Source organism: Gracilinanus agilis, chromosome 5 (assembly GCF_016433145.1).
Source record: "Gracilinanus agilis isolate LMUSP501 chromosome 5, AgileGrace, whole genome shotgun sequence".
Lineage (NCBI taxonomy): Eukaryota > Metazoa > Chordata > Mammalia > Didelphimorphia > Didelphidae > Gracilinanus > Gracilinanus agilis.
Window position 1 is genome coordinate 291,069,884 of NC_058134.1, and position 8,127 is coordinate 291,078,010.

The window sequence follows — 8,127 nt, forward strand, 5'->3', positions numbered from 1 at the left end:
GTTATCCTATCTGTAGTTCCCTAGTATCTGAATGACTTCTTATTGGCAGTTTGTAATATTTTTTTCCTTGGTCTGGTAGTTTTTGAATTTGGCTATAATATTCCTGGAAGTTGTCAGTTGTGGATTAAATGTAGGAGGTGATCTATGGATTCTTTCAATTTCCACTTTTTCCCCCTTATTCAAGAATGTCAGGACAGTTTTCTTGTATAATTTCCTGTAGGATGATGTCCGGGCTTTTCCTTTTGTCATAATGTTTCAGTAGACCAATAATTCTTAAATTGTCTCTTTGAGATCTGTTTTCCAGATCTGTGGTTATGTCAATGAAATGTTCCATATTTTCCTCAAATTTTTCATTTTTTAAATTTTGTTTTATATATTCTTGCTGCCTTGTGAAGCCATTTGCTTCTAGTTGTTGAATTCTAATTTTTAAAGACTGAATTTCATCCCTGGCTTTTTGGTCATCCTTCTCCTTCTGGTCTGATTTTCTTTGTAGACCATCTTTCTTTCACCTTCTTTGCTTCGTTTTTCAGCTGGTCAATTTGGGTTTTTAAGACATTGTTTTCTTGTTTTAGATCATGTATTTCCTTTTCCCATTTGTCTTCAGCCTCTGTTGATTGTTTTCTGAGTTCTTGAGTTATTTGAATTTTGAGTTCTTGAGTTAATTGAATTTTAAGTTCTTCCAAAGCCTGTGTCCATTTCACTAAAGTTTCTATGTTTTTTTTTTTTTTGGTGTTCCTTTATCTTCTTCTGATCCATTTGCTCTTTATTCAATTTCTGGATAGAAGCTGTCGATTGTGGTTTTTTTTCTGTTGTTTATTCATATTTTTTCCTTATTTCTCCCCTATAATTGGCTGTAAACTTGGTCCTCTGATCATTTTTTTTAATCTGTGGGTTTGAGCTATTCAGTGCTGGGAGGGCTTCTTCTCTGTTTTGCTGATTAATTATGTTAGTGGGACTCGAGGCCAGATTTTCCCCAGCTGGTGGTAAAAGCTAGAGAAATGAATTCGGCTACTTTCATTGTAGTCTGTAGGGAAGGGAGCTTCCCTTCCCTCTGAAAACTTCTTGTTTGCTGTATTGATAGGATTAAGCCAGGTGGGGTTGATCTGCACAGCTCGAAGTGCCCTGAGGTCAAAACCTCAAGAGAAAGGGGGGGCAGAACAGGATGAAGGGTATGTTCACCATCTCTGGGGTCTCTTCCCCAGCAGCCTCCCTGCTGTCCATGATCAGAGCTTTGAGTTTGGCACAGCTGCGCCAGTGAGGCACTCCCTTGGACTAGCACCCCATCCCATCCAGAGATTCCAGGATCCACTAGAGACTCAGCACATTAGGTGGAAGAGGGGATCTGGAATCTTCCTCCTTTCTTTCCCCTCCCACAAGACAGTTCCAAGAATTCAGGATTTTTTATCTTTTTTTCCATGTACTGTTATATTTATAATCTGGGAAGTGATGGATGCCACCTTGAATGACAGGGAAGGCAGTTGGAAGACATGGAATGTTCCCAGGTGCTGTGAGCCTGGGGCAAATGTCAGTTGGCCCCAGGAGTATAAATACCCCTGACAGCCACTTGGAAGAGGTCTCTCTAGGGCTCTCTGGAGGTCTCTGGACAGGAGTCTCTGGACTGGGAAATTTCTGAGTGGGTGGTGAAGGGAGACAGGGAGGTCTATGAAGAAGAGGGTAGGAATAGATCTGAATATTTCCTGAAGACTATGAGAGTTAGTGCATCACCAACACTGGTAATGAGATAGCTGAGAGAATAAGATCACCAACACAGCTGCATCAATAGCATTCCCTATTCTCTGGCAGTTGTGGCCAGGCTGGGCCAGAGGTAGTGGAGAGAGTAAATCTCCAGCTTCTACTAAATCAATAGCCTCCAGTCCTGATTGTCAACTAGTTATAGATAATAGGTTGATAGGGTCTCCAATCCCCAATCCATGTCCTGTTTATCCTTTCCCTGATTTAGATAAAGAGAGTTTAACAAGTTCCTTCCTGAATGGTCTTTATATCATGACCCTTGGGGAGGGAGGCAACACAGTCAGATATCAATCGTCATCCAAGACAAATCAGCAGCCCTATATTAATCTATCCAACCCCAGGTTGGACCTGGAAAGGTTATCCAGCTATCTAACCTCTCAAGGGTCCTCCCTGGGCAATTGTTAGAGAGAAAGGGGAAAATTATAACAACTGTCAAGGGTGATTGGAGTTGGTGTTCCTCCATCATCTGCAGCTGAGAAGAATACAGATAGACACATTCACATCACTGTACATCGATATCTCCATAGGACCCCCTTTTTGTTTATAACAGTGCCTTTTAAGTTGGGTTCAGCTGGAGCATCCCCCAGCTCTGTTCTGTTGAGCCCTTTGTCCTTGATTGGTGGTGAAGGGCTTTACAGAGGTCTGGAGCCTTGCAGCTTCTATGTCACCATCTTCTCAGAATTCTGTAGGCCCATTTGGAAGCATATGGCTGCTGACCTTTTATACCCTGGGGGGAGGAGAAGGGAGAGAACTTTTCCCAGCCTCTTAGCTAAAACTCAGGCTGTACCATGAGGGGTGGTTTTACCTACAAGAAATTGTGTTTTATTTTGTCTTAAGTAAAAAGCTTTTGCTTTCCCCCACCTCCCAAACCTTGCTAACCACTTTTTGGCCTCAGGTTTTCCCACCCTCCTAGCAAATTATCGCATGCCTGCACCTACACCATTTTTTTCTTCCTAGTCTTTAGGACACCTTACCCTCTAGGACCCTACCCCCTAGCCAGTACACACTAGGGTAGCGTCATCTACAGACAGAAAGTAGAACTGCAGGCAATTTAATAATTAAAATAAATAAATAGGTGACCAAGATGGTGCTGGAGAGCATGGCCCACATTGTGTAAGTGCAACTTCCCACCTATCTCAATCAGCTCTCATTCTCAGAGAGCATTACAAGGTTTGCATGGCTCACAGTTTCAGAATGGTTTCATTTAGTACCATTCCTGAGTGTATTCATACTGATAGGATACCTTGCAGTTTATCCATTCCTCCCCAAGAAAAAAATAATGGAAAGATAACTTGATTAATCTCAAGACTCAGAAGAAAAATCCACCTTTCTACCACCCCTTATCATCTAAGCCTACCAAGTCTCTACCTCATTCTGTCCACCCTTCCTCTTGCCCTGCCCATCTTCTCTCTTGTCTTATTCAGTTTGTCTCTGCTCACTGTCCAAACCCACCCTTTCCCTCCCTGGCTCAACTTCTCCCCCTGCCTCCCCTGCCCCATCCCCTTTTCCTACTGGCCCAGACCCCACTACCCCCTTCTCCCAACCCTTATACTCTCCAATTGCCTCCTCCCCACTTCAACCCCTGCTCAATCTCACTTCACCCTGTCTCTTCCTCTCCTACCTGATCCATCTCTCCCTCTGCCTCTACCACTCCTCCCACTCCCCCCACCCACTCCACTACAACCCAAATAACAAGCCAAGCAGCAGTAATCACAGACAATTCAATTAAAGGCCTATTCCCCCAAGTGATGTTCCAACTTATAATAAACAAGGGAACTTAATAACATTGGACATCATACACCAGTGGTTCCCAAACTTTTTTTGGGCCTACCGCCCTCTTTCCAGAAAAAATATTACTTAGTGCCCCTGGAAATGAATTTTTTTAAATTTTAATAGCAATTAATAAATAAATAAATAAGAAAATAAATAAGAAATAAATAAGAAAGATAAATGCACCTGTGGCCATCACCACCTCCCTGGATCACTGCAGCACCAACCAGGGGGCGGTGGCGCCCACTTTGGAAATCGCTGTCATATACCTTTCTCTCCACAAGATATTGAGAGGTTCAAAGAAAAAACCCCATCCTTTGAAGATGATCCCATTATAGCCATAAATAAGTTTGAAAGCATTTACCACTCCCATAACCCCACATGGCTTGACATGGAAAATTTGCTCCATGCCCTGCTAAAGGAAAGAAAAAGAAATAAAATTCTTTCTCTTGTTAATCAGGCCCAGGAAGAAGGAGTGATTCATTGACCAAATGAAGATCCTAAATGGGACCCGAATTTAGAGGAAGATTACTTACAACTCTGTCAGGCTAGGAATGCATTACTAAAAGCAATAAAGACTTGCTCTGAAAGAACCAGTGCATGGACTAAATTCAAACTTCTAAAGCAGAAAGATAATAAAAAACCCCGCTGAGTTTATGGATAGGCTTATTGAGCTGGGAAGCAGATATGCTGACCTAGACCATTCTAGGGAGAGATATTAGACAAATCAGGAGACAATTTGTAAAAAACAGTTGCAAGGTGGTTAAGGACTATTTTATGATTAACTGTCCAAACTAAGCTAATATAGATCTCGAGGAATTAAAAAGAATGGCAGTTTACATTTTTGATGGGCATGAAAAGAAAGATGAAGAAAACAATGACTTAATAGAGAGATTAATGAAGAGAATAAATGCATTAACTGAAAAAGTTGAAAAAGCAACTGCAAAACAGGAAGAGGCCATAGCCCCTTTATGGGAATCCCAGAAGCAACCACCAACATGTGTAAGATTAAAATTAATGTCCAATACGTTAAGTATTACTTTTTATAAAGTTTATTATCTGACAAAATGGAACCATGTGACTAAGTTTTCTACCTACTCAAAATGCTCGCTCCACCAAAGCCACCAACAGGAAGGAAGAGAGGGCTAGACATGGAACTCTACCAAATTTATATCTTGTCTACATCAGCACGTAACAACAGGAAGTGAGTGGGGCTCTTGGAATCATAATTTTACTGGGGATCATAGTTTCACTGGGGATCGTAGTTTTTAGGGTAACAGATTCCAATTTCACACATGTTATTTTTGTGGAAAGGTGGGTCAAGTAATTATAAATTGTAGGAAGAGGAATCAAGAAAATAGAAATAGAAGCTTGAGGAAAATAACAATAATAAGAACTCATATAGGAATAGTAATTTGAATGAGGCAAATCATAACTTTTACACCAAAACATCCAATATGGGGTTCATCCTCACTGTACTCAGTGAGGGAACCCCACTCAGTGGGGGGACCCCAGAGGAATAGCCAGGGATCTTTATGATGTTGTGAAAGGAGGGAAAAGGGCTCTTGAATAGGAGGGTGAAACCTTCAATTTCCCAGATCCTGATGTTTTAACGTCAAGTTATCATAGTCCATCCCTCCACCCCCAAAATAGTAAACCTCATGTGACTCTGAAAGTTGGGAGCACCTATTACAATTGCCTCTTAAACACTGGACCTTTCAGGTCAGTTTTAGTGAGTAAACCTGATTCTGAAAGCAATCCTATTGGCTCTTTAAATGTTGTAGGTGTATCAAAAACATCTCTAAAGGTCCCAAAGCTTTCTTCTCGAAAGAAACTCTTTCGAGAGAGGAGTGGAACTCCTATCAATAGAACATTCTTTCCTTTTAATGCCTGATTCCCCTACAAATTTGTTAGGGAGAGATCTTTTATGCAAACTTAGAGCCACGATAACATTCTCTCAAGATGGCTCTATAATGCTAGAATTGCCTGAGGAATCCTTAAATTTGTTTCCTGTCCTTCTCCCAGATAGTCAGGAGGTGAAGAAGGCTCCACACCTTTGAAATCCCAGATGATATACCTGAGTCTCTCTGGGCCACATCTTCTTCCAATGTAGGCCTACTCAAATCAGCTGTTCCTATTCAGATTAAGACAAAAGGTGGTCCATCTCGTTCTATTCCTCAGTATCCCCTATCAAGAGAGGTAATTGAAGGAATTTCCTCATTAATTAAACAAGGAATAATAATTCCAATCAAATAGAAATATAAAACACCTATTCTCCCTGTAAAAAAAAGCCAAACCTGGGCCAAGATGGAAAACCTGTTTATCAGTTCATACAAGATCTAAGGGCTGTAAATAATCATGTCATAAAAAGGCACCCTTTGGTTCCTAAACCAGTCACAATTATCTCCTCCATTCCCAGTATAGCCATATATTTTACTGTGGTGGATCTGTGCTCAGCATTCTGCTAAGTCCCTATCCACGAAGATTCCAGGAATATATTTGCCTTCACCTGGAAAGGCTCCAATTTGTCATGGCCCTGGTTAGCACAAGGGTTTGTCAATGGTATGACTCTATTTTCACAAATTTTAAAACAGGATTTAGCAAATATCACTTTTCAAAAATAGCTGTATGATACAATTCATAGATGATCTGCTCTTGGCTGCACCAAATGCCACATTACGTCAGGAAGATAGCAAGCATTTTCTCTTAGAGCTACATAGGAGAGGCCACAAGGTCTCAAAGTCAAAGGTTCAGTGGTGTCTCCAGAAGTTGAATATTTAGGGTTTATCTTAACTGTTGGTGCCCGCTCCATTTCCCCTAAGTGCACTGAAGATATTCAGAAATTGACTGCCCCCCTCCACTAAGAAACAGTCAAGGGCAGTTTTAGGAGCAACAGAGTTTTGTAGGCAGTGAATTCCTCACTATGGGGAAATCTCTAAACTTCTTATAGCTCTGACAAAAAATTCAGTCCCTGAACCACTTAGGTTAGATGCAGAACAGCTGTCAGCTCTTTCAGAATTCAAACATGCTATCCTATCTGCCCCTGCTCTAGGCATTCCAGATTACCCTAACCCTAAATTTCTAACCCTTGCATGTACACAAACAGAAAGGGGTGGCTTCAGGTGTTCTTACTCAAATTTTAGTGCCTATTCAGTGGCCAGTTGCTCATTATTTGGCCCAGCTGGACCCAGTAGCTTCAGGAGCATGACCCTGTCTTAGAGGCATAGCTGCCACAGCTTTGTTAGTAACTAAATCTGCTGATCGAGTATTGGGGTGCCCATTAACCATAATGTGCCCACACAAAGTTGAGGCATTATTGTTAAGGCATAGAACACGGGTATTTTCAGATCAAAGACTTGCTAGGTATGAGGTAACCTTGTTAGGTAATGAAAATATTACCTTGAAATGCTGTACAATTCTTAGTCCTGTACAGTCCTTGCTTCCTGATTTATCAGTTTCAAGTGAACCATTACACAATTATGAATCCTTAGTGTCCACGGTTGAAAAGCCTTGAGATAATCTCCTAGACACTCCTTTAGACAACCCAAACTTAGTTTTATTTACTGACGGTTCTTCTTTCATGAGGTATGGCATACACTACACTAGAGCTGTTGTGTCACAGAATTTGCCACTCTGTGGGCAGCTTCACTGCTCTCAAATATAAGTGCTCAAGGTACAGAACTGATAGCCCTAAAATATGCCAAGGGTAAGAAAGCAACAATTTACAGACTCTAGATATGCATTTGGAATATGTCTTGCAGTGAGTATGTGATGGCTCCAAAGGGGAGTTTTTAACCTCTGCTGGAAAATGTGTCACAAATGCAAAGATCATTAATAAAGTGCTTTCTGCTCTTCAGCTATCTGAAGCCCTAGCTGTACTTCAATGTTCTGCCCATACCGGTGGAACCAATCCTGTCTCTAGAGTGAACCACCAGATGGATACTGCAGCAAAGCTTGCTCCTTTAGAAGGACCTGAACTGATTTTAACTTTGGCAACAAGTAACAACTCAAATTTATCCCTCTCTTATAATGAACAGGAAGTAGAAAAATGTAAACAAAAGTTTAAAGCAAAACAGATCAATGGGGTATTGGTGTTATCTGAAGAAAAACCCCTCCTCCTGAGAAGTTTTTATCAACAAATATGCTTATCCATTCACAAGAACAGTCACTTTGGCATGCAGGGTATTGTAGACTGTTAAAAAAGTATGGATAGCCCCTGGTATAACTACCATAGCCTCTAAAGTGTGTGTAGCCTGTCCCATTTGCCAGGCATACAATCAACATGCTTTTCATAGCAAAGCTTTTGGTGGCTGTCCTCTGGTTTACATACCTTTTGAGCATTTACAAATTGACTTTATTACCATGCCTAAGGCTGGACATTATAAATTTTGTCTTCTTAATTACTTGCTGGAGTCTCTTTGCTAGTATTCTATTTAAGATTTTTGCATCTATGTTCATTAGGGAGATTGGTCTGTAGTTTTCTTTCTCTGTTTTTGATCTCCCTGGCTTTGGAATCAGTACCATATTTGTGTCATAAAAGGAATTTGATAGGACTCCTTCTTTGCTTATCATATCAAATAATTTGTATAGTATTGGGATTAGTTG

At 40.8% G+C, this 8,127-nt stretch overlaps 1 protein-coding gene across 1 annotated transcript in view; it reads left to right on the top strand.

Annotated features, from left to right (window-relative positions):
* SLC11A2 (solute carrier family 11 member 2) overlaps positions 1–8,127 on the top strand; it is a 99,619-nt gene that overhangs the window by 48,137 nt on the left and 43,355 nt on the right. The gene's annotated exons all lie outside the window — the stretch shown is intronic.